The 18,714-nt window shown below is 42.2% G+C and overlaps 1 protein-coding gene across 1 annotated transcript in view; it reads left to right on the top strand.

The window, feature by feature from the left end:
- The window catches only part of EXT1 (exostosin glycosyltransferase 1), a 284,959-nt gene that overhangs the window by 17,395 nt on the left and 248,850 nt on the right, over window positions 1–18,714 (top strand). The gene's annotated exons all lie outside the window — the stretch shown is intronic.

Below are 18,714 nucleotides of genomic sequence, written 5' to 3'. Positions count from 1 at the left end.
GGGCATGCAGGCTTTGAGGGTCCTTCTTCTGTCCTGTCATGACAGGGCCCAGAGAAACTCTAGAAGTTAGGCTGAGGCAGTTTTAAACCTCAGATCATTCTGCCTTGCCTTGTAATTACTTAGTTCTTGTCTCTCTAGCTTTCTGTGCCTTCCTGGGGAAAGCTGGCCCCTCTTCTGTACCCTAGGGTTTACCCACCCCTGCAGTAGTTTGCTTGACGGTGCCTCCTATATCTGATTAGCTCGCCATCCGCCTTTCTTTAGTCTAGAAATTCCTGAACCAAAACAGATGGAGGAAAGGCTATGGTACATTCTAGAATTCTTCATCTTTTAAAGTTTTTTTTAGTGTATGTCTTTTTCAAGTACAGATCAAGAGGGCCAGACCAATATATGTACGTATATTTTGGGATCAAAGTATACAGCACCTCCTTTCACGGTGGAAAAATGTAGCCAATAGGCTCTTTCTTTCCACCATTTGTCTCCAAATACCTTTTAATCACAAAGTTACTGGGACATTTCACACTTTATATTCTACTTGCATTCAAAGTCCATTGTAAGTTATGAGTCTGTAGAGGTCAGATTTAAGTCAGGTCATAGTCTTGAATGTCAGTCAGCTGAGAGAGAACAGAGATGGTGTGTATTTCTTTAGAATCTGTTTCCCTGGCATCAGCACAGTGCTGAGCATGCGGTAGGTCCTCGAGAAATATTTGCCAATCGATTGTCTTTTGGTCATGGTGGCCTGTGGTACAGAATAGAAGACTTTGGAACTGAATTATCAGGATCCTTTAATTTTGTTTGGAATCAGCAACCCAGAGGGGATGTTGAATAGGGAAATGTGGTTAGAAGAATTCCTCCTTCCTGCTCTCCACCTTGAGGTGTGGAATTAGAGATTCACCGACATCACACGATGATTTGCAGCTTTGGAATAAGCTGTGTCTTTGTCATTTTAGCTGTGAGTGGGTTCCTGATCATAACTCTGTAATATCCCTAAATGCCCGCTTTATGGAGCCTGAACTGCACTGTATGGTGTGGGACAGGCCTCGGTTCTTGGCTAGCTATGGTTTCTGTCGCTCCGAAGCTTGCTTCCTTTTGAGGAGCAGGCTGACATTGCAGAGATCCATTGCAGAGAATTGTGGTGGATCCAGGCCACCCCACGGCGGAAGGGCCCTCTGTCTGTCCCTTGGTGCTCTGACTGCCCCCCTCCAAGGAAGGGAGCAACCGTGCTGTTGGGAACCGCGGCTCGCTCCCCGCCGGCGGCTGCCGAATGGTACAACAGCCTGCCCTGCTCGGCCAGCCGCTCGGGGGGGGGGGGGGGGGGGGGGGGGGCGGGAAGCGTCTCTCCTGGGCTCTCACCCTGTAGCTCCGGCCTTCCTGCGGAGGCACAGGGGTACAGTTCTGTGGCCCCCTCCGCCAGGGACATGGTTTCCTACAAGCTGGCTTTGGCTTCCAAGGCTCGTCCCCAGGCCACTTCATTCTTTTTTACAGGCTTTCAGTTGACCCTTCTCTGCAGAGCAGCACCTGGCACCTCCCACTCCCACCCACGAGGATGGATTTTTTACCACTCCTCTTTTTCCTTAGGTACTCTCCAGCTGTACCAGGGAGCCACCAGAGGCATTTGCGGCCTTTCTGAAAGCTCCCCTCCCAGCCGGAGTCACCCCACTTACTTTGTGCCTCTTCCTTCTCATTCCTTTTTTTTTCCTTCGTAAAAATTTTATTATTTTTTATTATTTATTTTTTAAAATTTATGTATTTTGAGAAAGAGAGAGAACGAGAGCATGAGCATGTATGTGGATAAGAGGCAGAGAGAGAGAGGGAGAGAATCCCAAGCAGACTCTGCACTGTCAGTGCAGAGCCCCACACAAGGCTCGAACCCACAGGGAGATCATGACCTGAGCCAACATCGAGAGTCAGATGCTTAACCAGCTGAGCCATCCAGGCTCCCCTCATTACTTTGCCTTTCAATAACTGACTCTCCCTCCCTCCTGGGAAGGTTTGTGCTTGCATGCACATCCAAGGGCAGGTGCACACACACTCTTCTTGACCCCTTGCTGTCCCTCATCCTACGTCAGGTCTCCTCAGGCCATTCAAGTCAAGCTGTTCTCACTTCTAACAATTCTCATCTTGGAAACTCAATTTTACATTTAACCTTGAAGATAGAGCCACCCAAGAGTTACAGCACAAACGACAATCTGGTGATGTTTTGGGGAAAAAAGTTCTTTTAAAACTCAGAGTGCAGATGGCAGCAATAATACTTGAGCATTGTTCAAAGTTGAAATATTACAGAAAGTGAAAGTTACCTACACTATGTCTCCCATTCACTACCTATTTACTAGAACATATATATATGTTCTCTTTTCTAATTTCTTTTTTTTTTTTTTTTTTAATTTTTTTAACGTTTATTTATTTTTGAGACAGAGACAGAGCATGAACGGGGGAGGGTCAGAGAGAGGGAGACACAGAATCTGAAACAGGCTCCAGGCTCTGAGCTGTCCGCACAGAGCCTGACGCGGGGCTCGAACTCACGGACCGCGAGATCATGACCTGAGCCGAAGTCGGCCGCTTAACCGACTGAGCCACCCAGGCGCCCCATCTAATTTCTTTTTTTAATCACTTCATTATATATCAAGCATCATTCCATGTCCATACATATAGATGTCTCTCTATTTTAACAGCTGAAACTATTCTGTTGTGAAAATAATCCTTTGGTTAGATTATAATAGAATGTAAAATGGCATTTGACTCCTGATCACAGTCTGTCTTCCTGTATATTCACCCCCAGTTCCTTAGTCAGAATGAGGAGTAGCCCCAAGCTGGTTTTTTTGTTTATTTGTTTGCTTTTAGCAAAATGAGTTTTTTGGAGGGATCACTAGTTTAAATGCTTTGTTTTCTCAGTTTCCCACATCTGTTTAAAAATCTATTTTAGGGGCGCCTGGGTGGCGCAGTCGGTTAAGCGTCCGACTTCAGCCAGGTCACGATCTCGCGGTCCGTGAGTTCGAGCCCCGCGTCAGGCTCTGGGCTGATGGCTCGGAGCCTGGAGCCTGTTTCCGATTCTGTGTCTCCCTCTCTCTCTGCCCCTCCCCCGTTCATGCTCTGTCTCTCTCTGTCCCAAAAATAAATTAAAAAAAAGTTGAAAAAAAAATTTAAAAAAAAAAAAATCTATTTTAAAGGCTAAAAAAAACCTTAGGATTTTAATCGCTTTTTTTAAATATAAAAATCATAAACAGGTTAGGGCGCCTGGGTGGCTCAGTCAGTTAAGCATCTGACTTCAGCTCAGGTCATGATCTCATGGTTCATGGGTTCGAGCCCCACATTGAGCTCTGTGCTGGCAGCTCAGAGCCTGGAGCCTGCTTCGGATTCTGTGACTCCCTCTCTCTGCCCCTCTCCTGCTTGCATTCTCTCTCTGTCTCTCAAAAATGAATAAATGTTAAAAAAAATTTTTTTTTCAAATCATGAACAGTTTATTTTTTCCATTTAAGCAAGAGACCGCGGTCCACTGATTGAAAAGACTTAGTCTCCTGTGGAGGGAAAATTGAGTGAAAGCTTTGCCTCAGTCAGGACAACCCGGAGGTTCAGAATCACAGGTCTTAGAAGTTGGGGTGTGACCCCTGTCAGTAAGCATGACCGGGAAGAGGTTTGTCGATATTCTTTGTGGAAAGTTGGTTGCCAGGTACAACTACAAACTCTCCCACGTTTCTTCACACGGTGCAGTCAAACTGTTTCTTGTCTGCTTGGCTCCGGTGTCTGCAAACCAGGACTGGCGGGATGGTACGGCTCTGGGCCCGAGGCAGCGAGTAGGGCTCACTCGGACTTTATCAAAAGCGAAGAAGGAAACAGAAGCAAAGGGGGAGAAAAGTAACAGAAGAATACCACATTTCCTCATCTGGGGACTAACATGCTGGGTGCTGGATTTTCACTTTCCGATTAGAACTGACAGTTGAACAGATATGATTTGTTTCTGAGGTTGTGTGTCCATTGCTGCAAGAATAATTTAGGCAGGAAGAAACTGTCAGATTGTAGTGTGACTGTTCTTTTCTCTGCCCCTGCCCGCCCCCCTCCCCCCGGGCTTTTTTTTTTTTTTTTCCTTCCCTTCCCTTTTCTTTCTTTCTTTCTTTCTTTCTTTCTTTCTTTCTTTCTTTCTTTCTTTCTCTTTCTTTCTTTCTTTCTTTCTTTCTTTCTCTCCTTTTTTTGTTTTTAAGCATGGCTGTATTAATCAGACAGCTACTGTTTGACATGTCCTTCTGTGGTAAGTGTTTGCAGATCAAGTCTGCCAGAAATCACCATGTCAGAAAGAACCATGCCAGAAATCACTTTGCATTTTTCTGATGTAGCAGAAATGAACCTGGTTCATTCCATCTCAACAGCTTTACCCAAAGGGCTCAGAATGGACCAGACTGATTTCATAAAGGAAGGCTAACGTGGGGTCTGGTTCAAATGGGTGCCATTAAAACAGGTAGATTTTTTTTTTTTTCTTCTCACCTCCAGGTTTTATATTTCCATGAACATTGGCCTTAATTTTCCCCAAACGAGTCTGTGAATAACCTTGTTTGAGTATCCCTTGCTGGTTTTAGCTCCCAAGTAATAAGCCTGGGAATGTCCGCTTTCTCAGTTCAGCAGGAAAAGAAGGGGTATTCCACTATTGTGTTCGATACATTTACTTTCTACCTGCTGGCTTCAAACAGTATTAATTTTTATGTGCTCATTGTGCATTGTGTTTAATTAAAAGCAGTTCTATTCGCAGAGGTACTTGTAGGATTTTTTTTCCCCCTGAAATGAATAAAACAAATAGGCATCTGGTATTTGTTTTGTATAACACAATCCCCATAAAATGAAGAGTAATAAAACATAATTATCTGTAAAGGCTTGTTTTATAAGCCTGAGAATGGGCTTGTTTCTACCAGGTTTTTAAATCCTACTTACACGATAAAGAATCTCTTTGTACATGAATACGTAAGAGCAGTAACAACAAAAGCTTCCCAATTACATGTGTGAATTCAACTTACCTTTTATTAAACAAATGGGTTTTTTTTCTGTTATAGTGTGCACGATAAAAGTTTGTCATCACATTTCTTTTACACAAACACATTAGGTTGAAGGCAGTTTCTATATTCTGTTCAGCTGGTATAGCTTTATTTCTGATTGTTCCCTTTAATTTTGTAGTCACTTGTTGCATTTATTTTGGTCTCAGACCACTCCGTGGATTCTGAACCCTTGCGGAAAAGTACACATCAAACTTTTGCATATGTTTTTATGAGATTTGGAGACATTCTGATCCTTGGTTAAAGACCCCTGCTAATGTCTGCTGATGATTTTGAAAAGTGTGCTGATAATCTGAAGCTAGGGTTTTAGCTTTCGTGCATGGATATCTGATGGAATAAATTTGGTTTTGGAGCATTGGATTTAATTTCAGGGTTGGGCACCTTTCTAGGAATGGAGGAATCCTCTCATCTGAGAAAAAAAAAAAAACATTCAGAATGTGGGAAGTATAAAAATTATTAATTCAGAGGTGGATTTGCTGTCAGATTAGATGGCAGTGCCTACCTCCCTGGGGGCTCCTGTTCCCGAGACTGTTTTTATTGTTTCTATCCAGCGCTGGGCACGAGCCTTGAAGTGGCAAATCCATCCTCTGAGGGTGTGTGTCCGTTGCGGCAAGAATAAAAGGGGCAGTAACAAAATCATGCAGCGCAGTATTTCACGATGACAGTTTTATGTGCTTGTGTGATGTCGCGGAGTCTCGTATGTGGTATCGACCCTTTTCTTTAGAATCAAAGCACAGAGTTTTACTGGAGAAAGGAGGCTCTAGAAATAACAGAGTCTAACACAAAATTAAGCCCCTAAATAGTTCTCCCATTCTGTCTACTATTATACTTAATTGCTTACAGGAAGTGAAAGTACATGTATGTAATATTTATATCCAGTTTGAGTAGTCATTTCTAATTTTAGAGTTCTAGCCCTTCTTTACACTATCCTATTGCATTGAAATCGCACTGAAACATTCGTGTTATTATGAATGTGCGCTGAATTAAATAGACATAGCTACTTGATTTCTCCCTTCGTGTTGTCATCTGTTGGAGAATGAATAGCTTAAAATAAGAGCATCAGTTCCTCATCCAAAGGGAGGCTGAATATTCCAATTCTAGATCAGCAGTCACTTTGTGTGCTTTATTCGAAATACCATTTTTGAACATACTTGGCAACTTAAAGTGCCCAATTAAAAAGAACTGTAGAGAGAGGAAGTCTGTGGATGTGCAATTAGTCCTTAGGACTCGGGGCATTTCCTTAATGTATGGAAGTCACTGGACACAATAGCTTTATGTCAGGTACTTAGAATAGAAGACATTTTCAGGATTATTTCTGTACTCTTGTTCCTAAACCGGTTTACCTAAAGAGACTCCCAAGTCCATCAAAATACTGATCGTGGTGGTGGCATGAAAAATATTTGGTGGTATGCTCTCGTACAATTTTAGGCAGTTGATAACTACAACTAGCCACGTAAGTGACAATCTTTATTACACAAGAATGCTTACGTTCTCAGACTCTATTCTATTGCGTTGGCCACCTCCTCCCAGCTCTTATTTTCTTTTATTTAATTTTATGTTTTTCAAGAGGTGAGGGTTCGCTGCCAGAGAATTTGCCAGATACTGTGCTACCCCTTACTACAAAATGAAGCCCTCGTGAGGAGAGCCCAGTGAGCTGTATATGCTGAGACTATTTTTAGTATTTATGGTAGAAAGACCAAAAACACTAAGCACTTAATGGCTTTCCTTATTTACAAGTCAGCTTCATCTAAGGGGCATTGCTCTTGTATTTTTCTGGTGCTTGAAATATTCCTTTAAAATAGATTATTGGGGAGGAAACGCAGGGCCACAAGATTTGTTGGTGGTGACAATGCAGAATGGATAAAGCTTTCCGTTTTTAGTGCTGTGCACCAAAAAGAAAAAAAAATGTTCATTTTATTTAAGTGAAAGCACTGCTTTTTGTCTGAGCAAAGTCATACACATGTAACATAGGTGAGTGTGTGTGAGCATGGGGCTTTTACTTCCCAATTCTATAACAGAAACATCCCGTTAAAGTTGGCAGTAAAGTGAGGGTCTACTTAAGTGAATTATTTTTCCCTAGTGACTTCTGTAGAAATAGTGTTGTCTTCCGCCGGGCTGTGAATGTAATATGTTCTCATGTACGACTACCAAGAAAAAAGAAGAGAAAGGAGAAATCCTTTCAATACCGTAAATCTAAAGGAAACAGTTTCTGACGAAGCTTCTAATGACACTCAAAATATGGCCTGTCACAGTTAAGCGAGAGTATATGGCATTAATAACAGAATGGCAGTACACAGTCGGGTCACAGCTCTGAGAATGGTACTTCTTCCCATCGTCCCCTCGGGAGAGAGGAGTCCCCAAGGTTTTAGCACGTAGGTTATTTTAACAGTCTCAGCAGCCTTGTCTCCCTACCTGTATACACTTGACGTCCAAGTTTTGTTAACTTAAATATAGAAGTTGAAAATACCTCTTTCTAAACATTGTGTCCTCCCTCTTCACCAATTTGCGACAGCATCTGTGCACAGAGGAGTGTTAGCCATGATAGTTAATGCTTAACCATCGAAACATCCACACCTCTGAAGCAACAAAGTCTTACACACCCCAGTTCCTTTCAGTTATCAGCTATTGGGAGGCAGCATGGACTGTCGACGGAGCTGTGCTTTGGGCCCCCTCCCCAGATGCCTGACACGTATTAAGCACCATCTGTATCAAGAAGGCGCGGTGCTTCACACGCACTCTTTCTTCTCATCCTTGCAACAGCCCCACGTCCTCATTTTACAGATGAGGACAGTGAGGCACAGACTTGTTAAATGACTTGCCTGGAGTCACTCAAAGAGTAAGAGGCAGAGCTGGCATCTGCCCTCAGCTGAGCTGGAACTTTGGAACCTGGACACTTACCTCCTGCTGTGCCCTGGGTATCTGCCCGGGCTGTGCTTGCAGAATCACCCAGGGACTCACCAAAACGCTGATGACTGTGGACTCAGCATCTCGAGGAGCTGGGCCCCGGGCATTGTGTCTTGAAGGTTCACAAGTGACTCTGATGCTGTCACGCAAGCCTGACAGCGACTGAATCCTGTCACCTCCGTGGCTTGGTTTCTCACTTGGTTGTTGAGCTGCTGACCGATCTCATCCTCACAGTCTTCAAGCCTGCATTCCAGTGAGGGAAATGCGTGCGCGCACAACCAGACCTGAGCAAGATGCCTTCCAACGAGTGCCGCGGCGGTGTCTTAGTCTGTTCTGGCTGCTATGACAAAATGCCGCAGACTGGTGGCTTCTAAACACCAGACGTGAATTTCTCATGGTTCTGGAGGGTGGACGTCCAAGATCAGGGTGCCAGCATGATCCAGGAGGGGTTGCAGACTCCTGACTTCTCCCTGTGTCCTCACAGAGTGGAGGGGGAGAGCCTCTTTTATAAAGGCACTGATCCCATTCATTAAGTTCTGCCCTCATGATTTAATCACCCAAAGGTCCCACCTCCTAATTCCATCATCTTGGATGTTAGATTTTAACATACGAATTTTGGTGGGTGGGGACACACAAACATTCAGATCATGGCGGGAGATAGAGGCGTTGTGCTCTGTAGTAATGCTCATGAGGGGCGTTACAGTGGAAGAGGTAGCATCTAGAACATAGTCACTTCTGCAAGTCCTGTTTATTCTAGCTCAGAAGAGTTGTTGCATCTTTACCGTGCAAACCCTATAATTAAATACCGGAGAGCCTTGGTCTCGGTTCTCCTGAAAGTCCCAGTCAGGGATCTTGAATCTTCTCCATTCAGTTTGTCTGGGAGAGCTTGGGTGGTAAGACCAGTCGTTTGTCTATTGCTTCAATTTTCTCCCCAAACTAATGAGTGTATTCCTCAGGGTCCACCTTAATGGGATTATTAGATCAAGGATAAAGCATCAGCTAGGACTAAGAAGGAAGACAGGCTTTGCTGGCTTTTCTTATTGAGACCCATTGAGCAAAAGCTAATGCTTGATTCCTGAGTTTAGAAAACCTCTTTTGCGCTGCTTGCTTCTATTCCGGGCAGTGATGACATCAGCATGACAGTGGTTCTTTAGAAGCCGATTAAACTTGTCTAGGTTAGGAAGACAGGTGTTGAGGTGTCAGCTAAGGCATAGGCAGAAGACCCATCTCTCTAATGATCCTGGGATTTAGTTCTTGAATTCCTTATATTCAAAATATGGATTAAGGCCAGGCTGGCTTTGACCACCAGGATCATTAAACACTTATGGTGACCGTTGGGGGATTGGCCACATTATAAGGAGATGTGTTCATAACAGCGAATAGGAGCAGTGGGGACCTGATGGAGGGTATTGAATAGTAAGGTGTTCTCCATAATTGTTCTTTAATTGTGGAGAGGACTATTCTGTGGATGTATTCATTCACGCATTGAAGACGTATTTATTAAGTGCTTTTTGTATGTCAGACTCCTTGAAAAGTCTAAATTTCAAAGTTGGCTCTTTGATCTCTTAAATCGAAAGCTTAGCTAAAAAGCATTTTTATATCTCAAAAAGGAATTTTATCAAATTATGCTTAAAATAAGGGAGAAACTGTCTCTCCATCCTCCAAGCCCCATCAGTTCTGCTATTGATTGGTCTTGTCCAACAGTTTTAGGAGGTATAAAAATTTCTTGAGCCATAAGTACCACACTCCACAGCATATCCTGGTAACACAGATTGAGAAGCTGATTGGAAGAGAAGTGTAATCATTACCGGTGGCCTCGGGGTTCTGAGATTTCAGGTTTCTTTCCCTCACCACAAACTTAATTCTTCCATCTCTGTTTTCAATTGCAGAAGAACTTTAGAATGAGTGAGGGAAATCAAAAGGAAGTTGGGAAGACCAGCAAAGATGTCATTGGTAGTGTGGAGAGGGGTGACTTGTGACAAACTTATCTGAAGTTGGATTTTAAAACATGTGGTCGGCTCCATATGTAATTACTTTTAGCCCAAAATAGTGTTCTGGGTCACATTATCTGTGTTTGGAACTTTTTTTGTTGTAGAGGCGCCTGGGTGGCTCAGTGGGTTAAGCGTCTGACTGCAGCTCGGGTCATGATCTCACAGCTCGTGAGTTTGAGCCCCTAATCCGGCTCTCTGCTGTCAGTGTAGAGCCTGCTTCAGATCCCCTGTCTCCCTCTCTCTCTCTGCCCCTCTCCTCGTGCTTTCTCTCTCCCTCTCTCTCTCTCTCTCTCAAAAATAAATTTTTAAAATAAAAAAAATAAAACCCTTTAAAAAAAAAAAAACGAACTCTTTTTGTTATAGGGGATATTGACACCCTACATTTTCTTAAATTAGCTCATCCTTTTCTTGCTTAAAAAAAAAACTGTGGGCATCTGATAAAATATCTTTGTTTTAGTATATAGTGATCTTACTATGACTTTGTAACGGTTTCATTTCTGGAGAGCTTTATTCACATTGGTATGATTGAGACAGAGCAGGCAGATCTTATAGGAAAATAAATGTAGAACTTTCCAAATAATAAAATGAGGTTTCCAGTTGTAATCTTAAGATGCCCTCTCTTGGTGTCCATTTTTAGAAACCCATTTTCCCCCAGGTGTGACTAACAATGCTCTTTAGGACAATGGCGAGAGTGCTTGAGAATTGTCCTTCTTGCATTGTGTTATGGTGCATGAGGTTGAGGTTTAGAAATAAACACACCCCTGGACACAACAGGCCTTAGTTAAGACATCTACTATTTTTAATACATTTTGCTATTTTTGGCCTGGTGTGTTATCTTAGGGTGAGAAAAACCATCCACTTGCCTTGGTCTGAGGTCATACGTAGCCGTCAGTTCTCTGTAATGGATTAGATGATGTTATGGGTTTAAAATAACTGAAAATTAACATTTCTTGCCCCCATGATCGTGGTTGCAGCCCTCTATCATTTTTGTGCTATTAACGACACTCCTCTTTTACGAGAATTCCACTTCCCCTCCCCCTCCCCCAGAAGTGAAATGCCATAATTTAATACACCTAAGTAATGCCTGGCTCAAATCCTGTAATGTTTTGTTTTGTTCTCAGCTTTTGTGATGGTGTTAAGAGGAAGGCAAGTGGTGTAGGGATTGGGTTGAAAGAGGAGAAAATGGAGCAGTTGTATCCCCCAGGGACAGGGTAGGAGATTGTTAATACATTAATGGCAGGAGGGCTTCTCCAGAACATATGATGGTGCAATTAAATGGGAGCTATTAAAAGCATGTCGGGGTCAATTCATTAAATGACAATGGCAATTTCTTTGTCAGCCCCTTTGGTCTTTCTCCTCTTGCAAGTCTGTATTTTCCGGGAGGAGAGCAGAAGCCCAGAGAGCAAGGAGGCTGCCAAGGAAGTGGCTACAGTTACTTACATGTCCCCCATCTGTCTCCCTCTCTTCAGAGGCCGGTCCTCTGATGCAGAGATTTTATACAAGACCCGCCCCCCCCCACCCCGACAAATACCCCTTTGCAGCTGTAGACATTGGGAATGAAAATGGGGCATCGTGGGGGGACGATCTGGGACCACATTCCAAAGCACTCTGGAGTTCATCATCAGGTCCTGGGTAGGAGAAATCTGCTTGAGGGTACAACGGAATGAGTCTTGTGGAAAATTTTGGATTAGAATCTTTTTATTCCTCAAGAATACTGAATTCACATTTGGCAGTCTTGTGTAAAAAAACTGCAAAAATGTTTCCACTTAGGGAAACAATGTGTTTTAAGAATCAGTTGGAATCTGATTGCCTGCATGGTTTAGTGAGACCTTCAAGGCTTGAGTTGAGTGGTTAAGCATATTCGATGTCAAACAGTGTAGTGGGGAATCTGTCCTAGCACCTGAAGCCCCCACTTACTCGTCAGGAAAGTGGGGATTCTGTCTTACTCTAGTTGCCCTGTGAGATTAAACAAGATGCTGAATGAAAAGCATTTAGCATAGTTCCTGGCACAAGGTACGTGCTCCCTAAATATTTACTGGTTTTATTATCAATTTAAATTTAGAATTAAAAGAACTGCCACAAAACCTGAAAAACATAGTGATTCTACCTGCCTATTGAAAGGTAAGCTACGAGGAAGCTGAGACCCAGAGAGATTACGTGTTAATTTTTGGTAGAGCCAGAATTAGGATCCAAATCTTAGGACTTTCATGGGACCATGGTGCTGCCCGTAGGTAGGGGGTTTTTCTGCATTCTGTAAAGGAGAGTGCGCCCTTAAGAATTCTTCTGTTTTCCCAGGCATCACACAGCCCGTAGGGATTGTATGAACTTTTCCATTTGGCCTCTATACTTTCTCTTTATTGTATACCCCATTACATACAGTATTACATACATACATATGTGTATTACATACATACATACCCCTATTACATACATACAATACCCCATTGTATATTTGAGGCATGGTATTTATTCCTTTAAGAATAAATTTTTATATATTTAAGAACCTCCATTGCCTTGATTTTTTTTGGTGGCAAAAATCTCTGCACTTTGGAAGGCATTATCATTGTCCAAGTTTTAAAAGAAGTACCTTCAGAGAAACATTCACAGTTTTCGATTATGCATGAAGATGGCAGAATACCATTTGAACTGCAAGTGATAGAAAAAGGCAAAGTATTTGATTAAAACCAATGTCCCTTAAAGACTAATGTCTCAATCTCCATCTGATCTTCTCCAAGGGAGCTTCGATGTTTGCTGATGGTGGGGTCCCATTTCTCGGGAGTTAAAAGAAAAGGCAGTCACTTCCTTAACTCGTTTATTAACTTCCAGACTCGATCTATTGAATCTAAAAAATGGTGTTAGATAATAGAAGAAGTCCAGTGCTTACAAAATGTGTGACATGTCTTGTGCTTTCAGGAAGCAGCTATTTGATAAGATTTCAGTATGGTATGAAGTTCTCATTGATAACAGGCAAGTGGCATTTATCAGCTGAGCGACTCAGGCAGCACACATGATTTGAACTAGTGGAGACATCCTCCGTCCAATTTTCTGCATTGCTTTTGTGACTGTCGTGACTGTCTGAGTTCTCTCCCAAGCAGACACGGACATTCATAGCTCCAGTCCACACTCCAGCATGTGCTTTTCCCCAGCCTGGTGCACCGGCTACCGTGAGCCTCACCTCGCCTGACTTTTTGGCTTAGGTTTGTCTCTTTCAAGACTCAGCTACAGCACCTCCTCTGAGAAAGTTGCTTCTTGCCTTCCTCTGGCCATCCTGGGCCAGGGGCCCCTCTCATTTGGATTCCATAGCACCCTACTTTTGCTTCTTCTCCTGGCCCTTGTGGCGCAGTATTACAGTTGTATTACAATCCTCTGTTTAGCGGTCTCTCTTTTGCAGTTATTCTGTGAGCTCTGCGGGGACAAGAACCACTTTTATCTTTTCATGCAGTGCCCAGCAGGGTGCCTGGACAGAGAAGTGAATGTTCATTGAATGAATGAATGAATGAATGAATGAATCACTTTCTGCCCAAACCTGGCTTCCCTGACTTTATATGCCCTGTAACCTTTTGTAAGTGAAACCATTTCTATATAATTAGCCATTTCTATTCTTTTTTTCTAATGAAGTACTTTTTTTTATTTTCCATGTAAATCTTGATGTGTACACCCCATGCGGCTCATGCTTTTTCCTTTTCTTAAAAAAATTTTTTTGGAGAAGTGTGAAGTACAAGATACAATATAATGTGGGCTAAATCCAGGGCTATTCAACTTGACTAGACTCTTAGCCTTCCAGAATGTTGAGAAAGTAATTAGTGGGAAGGAACGTGTTAGAAGAGAGGGCTGCAATTCTTTGTATCGGAAAGAATGTTTCTCCTTGGTGATGAGGTAGGCATTGTCACCCTTCTGAATAAATCTTAAGCAAAGTACAAAAACACCAGCAGGCGAAACAATGGCCGGCTGCTCTCCCTTTGGGGTTGCAGTACCTTGTATGGGTAAGTTTAGAATTGGGTTTCCTGTTCAGATTTTTGAGGAGTCGTAATGTTGAGTGGCAGGCTAACCTTTGAACTTTCTGTGTATTTGACATCAAAAGGAATTCTGTGCTCTACCAAAAATGTTTAAGCAAGGAATTAATACTCTCAAGGTACAGAGCGAAGTTAGCATCAGACTTGTGGACTGATGGTGGAAAAACTAGTAACTTTCATTTGCTTAGTTTATTTGGACTATAGTTGTTGTTGTTGTTTTTTAAGACGGGAAGGTCTCATTTCTCTAATGTTTCCACGTGTTGCTTTTAATACCCTTAAAATTGTTTTCCTTATGCAAGATTGAATTTGATGAAAGGTTGTTTTATTTTGTTTTTGGTGACTTAAATATTCCCCTGATTCTCCAGTACATCTAACTGTGTTAACCTTACTCATGAAAAATCTTGTCCATGGGGGGCATGTTCTTAGTAGCATTTTTATAGCATCTAACATCTTTTATAGGAAAAACATGAGTCAGGAAGGGTGTGCTTCTCACAGAACTTCTCTTTTAATGGAATTTAAAATCTTAACTCGTTTTGGCAGCAAAGTTTTGCCACATGGTAAGTTCTTAATATTGAATTGAATCCCCTATTCCTTGTATTCTCAAAGTTTGGTATTTGTTGCATTTTGTCCTTCACAGAGAGGTGTTTTTGTTTTTTGTTTTTTTCTCCTGTGCACATGGAGATATCATGTTTGGTTTTTCTAGTCTTAATTTTTTTTTTTTTTTTTTTTTAACTAAATACGTCCTTTACTCAGTGTTTCCCTGTTTTTGAAGAAGAGCGATTTAAACCTTTCCGACATGGTGTTCTGCGAGGTGTAGCCTCTCTGGAGGCCACCCCTTGTTTGCCTTTATTTCTTCGCTCACCTTTCAGTTTTAGAAAGATGACTTACGTATTTATTACCTAAAATGTCTCTCCCCATGACCTTGAGGGTTTTTTTTCTAAAATGGTCTTCACCTAGGAAGACTGATTATTAAAATTTTAAAATTAAAAATCTAGGCAAATGCCCCTCATTTTTTAACAGATGAATAGTAAGTTATGTGAGGAAAGGGTTAGAAGGGCAACCTGTGGAGTCACAGACATAAAGGATATAACAAATTCTGTTTTAAAAAATGGGCAAGTCTAAATCATAGAGTCTAGGGAGGCGCAGTTGGATGGTAAAACTGTATGGAAATGCAACATATGACTATTAAAAGCAGTCTATGTTGCTAGTAGTATACAGAATGATCACTTAATTTGTGACAGAAGCATTTTGGTATTTATAAGTGTTCTCTCTAGTTTATTAAGAAAATACAAATGAAATCAGATTATAGGCTCTAGGCACAGGTGTTAATTGTACCTAATATGAAAGTACTGAGTTATTAGTAAAAATATAAGGAATGTTTTTTGAAGTACAGACCTAGCAGGAATACTAAGTAGAAAGGTGGCTCTGTTTTGTTTTTTTTTTATCATCATTGTATTTGATATTTATTACTAGAGTCCCTATATTAATTCTGGTTTTATTGCTTTTTAGAATAATTAAGACCTAAATCTTCTGCTGAATTCTGCTGGATTTTCTGACTTCTTTTGCTTCGTTCATGCATCTTACAAATATTTTTGGTCACTTTCACTATGCTGGGCCTTGCGCTGAGGCTACTGTGATTAAATACCATAGGGTAACCCTGCTTTTAAGGATTGCCCAGAATAGGGTCTTGAATAGTCGTAAGGACTCAAATTGTTTTTGCTGTAAAAGTGTATTCAAAATACATCCTACAATGCCATTCCTGGGGTACATGGCTTTTCTTTTTTGGTTAAATACACATTTTGCCCTGTTTTGTGGGAATTTGCTCAGGGTGGTCTCCGTTGAATCTTCATTAGGGAGGCTTCTGAGCTGGATCCTAGGGGATTGTCCAAAGCCTAGTGGTGGTCTGAAAGGCTTGTGAATGTGTGCAGCCAGAAGCCCACTGCCCACTGATGATCCCTTCGATGTACAGCAGGAGCCTTGGGGTTCTGAGTCTGCTCCTTTGAAAGACGGTTCATTGCCTCCTAGGAATTCTGGACCTTGTGGGAATCATTTGTGTCCATTATTTTTCACTACACTTGATCTTAGTCAAAAGGCCGAGAAGCTATGTGTCCATTATTTTTCAAAATAAAATCTAAAATGCACTCTTTGGGGAGAAAAATGAACCTGTTAATTTCACTGCAACCACTTAGACTTTTCCATATGTGTTGGTTCCTTAACTGAAAATTCTTTCTGGAAACTGATTTTCAGCCTCCTTCCCTTCTCTCTAGTGTTAAAAGGAGGAATATTGGAACATTGCTTTCTAAACATTTTAACAGAAACAACCTCTCCACAAGTAAAATCCATGTAAGGTCTGTGATTATTTGCATTACTATTCCATTTTAATTTTCCTATTAATAATTTTTCTTTATGTCTTACCTGTGTGAAGTCAACCAAAAATTACGATGTCATTTCCTTGCAGTTACACGGTCTTACAATCTGAATACACGATAAAAATAATTTCAGTAAATAATTGATTTTTCTAAAAGAAGCGTCTCTGTCTCCAAAAGTTCTATCAAATGTTCATTCAACAGACACTTTTTTATAATAGTAGCTCATGTTTATGGAACATTTATTCTGTGCCATGCATTCGGTCTCCTGAGGAGTCTATGCAGTACCCAAACTGGTCTTGGGGAGGATGGTGATGTAAAGCCATTGATTGGCCTCCAACAGCTCAGAGATGGAGGGTGTGCTGTGGGGAGAGGGGCCAAGGTGGACGCCTGCAAGGGGGGAGTACTTAGCCCTAATGGAAAAGACTACAAGGATGTTGAGAGCAGCAGAGATGAAGACATTCTGAAAACATTTGTTGTTAAAACTCATCGGAAAGCAGCCAGTGATATCTACACCCTCAGGAATGAAAGTACACAAGGATTATCATGGACAGTGTTCAAAACTCCACAGCTGAAACCATCCCCTTTCCCTTGTAGAATGGGAATGTAAAGGGGAAAATGAAATTTGTTCTGGAAACCTTAGCAGAGAGGATAGCGTTTACGTTCAAAAGCAGCCAATTTTGTGTCTTATGGCCTTTGAGATCATATAATCCTTGTATTATCGACTGGTGACTAATCTGTAAAGATATTTTTGGAATTATTTTATGTTTGGTTTCAGGGATATGCTTTCCTCTCCCCTAAATTATAATGATGGGAACATATAAATCTACCCCCAACCGAAAGCATAACCTTGGTTGTATTTATTTTCTCTTTTCAGCATATAAAATATAAAAGAAAACAGAATAAGTCCCCCCTGCAGTACAAATAACAACTTCTTCTTCCAAAGGAACTTATTTCTTTGTTTAAATAATGAGAAATGTGTGTCCTTAGTACCATTATTTATTATACATTGTCCCCTTACTACAAACATTTCCGTGCCTCCTAGTGTTTTCCTGACCCTTCCTTAAGATGAATAGATTAGCTTCTCTTCCATTTGTACAGCTGGAGTGAGATGTAGAGACCCCACACAACCAAGATTCCCGAAAGCACAGGGGCTTGGGTCAAGCCAAGCCTAGATGTTAGGATTCCCTGACCCTGTCCTCTGTCAGATGCAAACACTACACAGCATGGTCTCTCAGAACCCAAGACTTTGGGTGTTTTCTGAAAGACCTTCTTGCAGATACTGCTGGAAAGATGTCTCAGATCCAACTTTATTGCATCTCTCATTTTCTTGGTCAAGAGAGATTGTCTGTGTCCAGAATTTGGACCTGTGTTTAAGCATGGCTTAAAGCAGTTAACATCTGTCAAATGTTGACCATGTTGTAATATTTGAGGGGAAACATTTTTATGGGAAAAATGCCCTTGAGGAGAGTGGGGGTAATTGAAAACCCATTTTCTGAGTAGTGTTTTATTGTAGTCATAGGAAAGGAATAGGATTGGGATCCACACTAGTGGAATGGGTCTAAATGGAACCTGCAGCCAGCCCTGCTCTCCTGGATCCCAGCCTCCTGCAGTCCAGATTTTCATATTCTTCCCAGTTTGCCCCAGAGCGTGCTGTGACCCTCATCCATCTTTTTTGCATTTAACAAAGTTGTAAAGGGATTTATATGCTTTCCATTAGCCTTAGCAAAGCTGCTGTCATGAATATTTAATGGTGAGCACAGTTTGTTTTCTTTTTCTTTCTTTCCCAGCCTCGTCCCCCTCCCCCGCTTAGGCAGCTTGGAGAAATGTAAATATCTCAGCCCTGCACCCCTGGCTGGGTCCCAAAGCGGTCCTGGGCTCCCTCAATTCAAAGCCTTGACCCCGTAAGGCAAGGGCTTTTTTCTTTTTTCCTTTCTCTGCACTTTTTTCCCCTCCTCCCTTTCTTTCAGTTCCTCTTCCTGCAGGATTTGTGAGCCCCTGGCGCGGTGGCCCTAGGTGGCACTGGGACAGTCGCGCGTGGGGCTCTGCCTCCCCCCCCCCCCGTCTCCTGAGCCCTGCGCTGCAGCCCATCCGCACGCTCCCCACCCCCCCCCCCCCAGCAGTCTCGGACGGTCCTTTCCTTTGAACTTCACTGAAGCACAATAGCTGCCCTGCAACTTTGCTGGGGCTCCCTCAGATGCATTCCTGACACTTCACGGGTCGCTGGTCCCTTTCTCTTTGCAACAGCAAAAAGGGTGAATGTCTGGGACAGAAAATGACTTTTGAAGACACTAAAAGATTTACCGTGTCTAGAGCAACCTCTGAACTCTGGTGGTTGTTATCTCAGAAAAATGCACTTTTCCCATTGGTAGCTTGGATCACCCCCTTCCTGCCTCCCTTCCTGCCT

Source organism: Panthera tigris, chromosome F2 (genome assembly GCF_018350195.1).
Source record: "Panthera tigris isolate Pti1 chromosome F2, P.tigris_Pti1_mat1.1, whole genome shotgun sequence".
In the NCBI taxonomy this organism is placed as follows: domain Eukaryota; kingdom Metazoa; phylum Chordata; class Mammalia; order Carnivora; family Felidae; genus Panthera; species Panthera tigris.
The sequence above is the reverse complement of the archived record's forward strand: the minus strand, read 5'-3'. Positions and strand labels throughout refer to the sequence as shown.